This window comes from Triticum aestivum, chromosome 7A (assembly GCF_018294505.1).
Source record: "Triticum aestivum cultivar Chinese Spring chromosome 7A, IWGSC CS RefSeq v2.1, whole genome shotgun sequence".
NCBI classification, from domain to species: domain Eukaryota; kingdom Viridiplantae; phylum Streptophyta; class Magnoliopsida; order Poales; family Poaceae; genus Triticum; species Triticum aestivum.
In genome coordinates this window covers 462218353-462220779 of record NC_057812.1, presented here as the reverse complement: position 1 = coordinate 462220779, position 2427 = coordinate 462218353, and positions in this window count along the sequence as shown.

The following is a 2427-nucleotide window of genomic DNA, read 5'->3' as shown; positions in this document are numbered from 1 at the left end:
GGGGATCCTATCCGGGGAGGCGGGTGGTGGTCGTTGGACCGAGTGCGGCGGCCAAGGCAGAGTTCCCTGGTCGAGCGGCTACATCGTTCGCCTCTATGGCTGGTGGGTCAGCGTGATCGGTCTCCGACGTGCTCTTAGGCGATGGTTGGTGGCGGTGGCTATGGATCTGATCCCGGCCCAAATCCATCGCAGTGTGGCCCTTGCCTGGCTGGAGACGCATGGAGGGATTGGTGAGGACGGTTGACGGAACTCGGTCGGCATTCCGGCGCGTGCATGCGTCTTCACGGAGAGGCTCCGCGTGGATCTAGTCAGCTGCGGAGTCGGGTAGCGCGAATGCCGGTGAAAATCGTTCTGACTTCGGTCATGACGGCGTCTTTTACGTCATTTCCTTATCGAGAAATCGTCGTTGTGATCAATGTCACCTCGCCCGTGATGCTCCGAGGGAAACTCTAGGTCTGGGTCTCCCGGATCGGATGATCTCAGCGCCTTTGGTGCCATTTTCCCTCCTGAGGGCATCGTTTTTGGAGCAGGTGCTAGCTGGAGAAGCCAAGAGGTAGAGAGGTGTTTTATCTACCGCATCAACGGCGGCGGGTCTCGGCGGCGTGGCACAGTGGAGTCCCGGGGGGGACATGCATGTGGATGGACGCACACAGGGTGGTGGCGATGGCTAGCGTCATGGTGGCATTGAAGACAATTAGGCTCGACAAGGTCAATGTGTTGATCCCTCTTGAAGATGGGACGACGAAAGTTGGTGGCGGAGGATTCTAGAGTATGCGCATGCGGTGCGCGTTGAGGGTCTGCTAGATCGATTAGTGCTTTCGACTCCCAGTGGGGTGGCTTGGCAAAGCCACCAGTTTAGATGGTGTGTGTTGGTGCGAGGTCAGGGCATGTCATTAAGCTAGCAGGTGTTGATGAGTGATATTTTTACACTCATTTCATCTTTATTTAAACTGAGATATTTCAATTAAAAAGAGATATTCGCTCCGATATTGGTACTAATGACTAATGAATGCAAAGGATTTCACAAATCCTCTCTTTGATGTGTTTCCACGAGAAATGGGCTAAAAAGGGAAGAAATCATGTGTGGAAATGAAATGGAAGAAGAATGGGCGAGGCAGGAATCACCAGGAGACATCTGCGCGGAAACAACAAAAAAGATGGTGTTCCATATGGCATGGATTCCGAGGCAGATCGTCCAACCCAACAACTTTTGTTAAAGGGACTCGTCGAAATGTGAACAGAGAGACAAGCACGGAGCACGGAAGCCAGAACCTCTTCATCATCATCCTCATTCGCAAACCCTAGCCGCCGCCATCTCCATAGCTATCTCCACCACCACCATAGTGCTCATCCATCCCATTCATACTTGTAGTAGTGCATCGCACTAGGCATCCATTGTAAAACATATTGCAATCAATAGATCTCAAGACGTGTTCTTCAATGTTTTCTTCCCGCGATCTGATGTCCATGTGTGAGTAGTTCGGTAAGGTATGGGTTGAGGCATAAGCCTTGCAACCCGAGGTATTTGTTGATGGGATCAATCGAAGACTTTGATATAACGTCCCATATGTGTGAAATAAAATTGTTCAGTGAAGATGTCTCATGTCTTGTCCGTGATCTTCATCCCTGCAGCTACCTAAAATCATGGAGATCGAGCAACGTGAGGCCCGGAGCAAGGAGACCGTGAAGTGTTATACTGAACACCGGTGACGGTAAGGTTTAATAGGGTAACATGGATCATATCCTTGGGGAGAAATGAGGTGTAGTCATTAAACGCCCAAAGCTCTTGTCTGATTTCATTATCTTAATTTTCGAGGTAACCCCGTGCGACGGATAGGACCTGCGGTAGGACAACTGATTCTTGATGCAGGACTCGTGCAGGTTGATACGTCTCCAACGTATCTATAATTTTTTATTGTTCCATGTTGTTATTTTATAATCATTTTATAGTCATTTTATATCATTTTTTGGTAGTAACCTATTGACATAGTGCCAAGTGTCAGTTGTTGTTCTTCCATTTTTTTTACATCACAGAAAATCAATATCAAACGGAGTCCAAATGCCACGAAGCTTTACGAAGAATTTTTATGGGCCAAAAGGAACACAACGGGCCCTAGCTGCGCCTGGGGGTGCCCCGAGGGAGGCACAGCCCACCAGGGCGCGCCAGGAGACCCAGGCGCGCCCTGGTGGGTTGTGCCCACCTCGGGTGCCCCCGGACCGTCTCTTTGCTCTATAAATACCCCAATATTTCCAGAACCCTAGGGGAGTCGACAAAATATTCATCCAGCCACCGCAGAGTCCAGAACCACCGGATCCAATCTAGACACCATCTTGGATGGGGTTCACCATCTCCATTGGTGCCCCTCCGATGATGCGTGAGTAGTTCTTTGTAGACCTTCGGGTCCGTAGTTAGTAGCTAGATGGCTT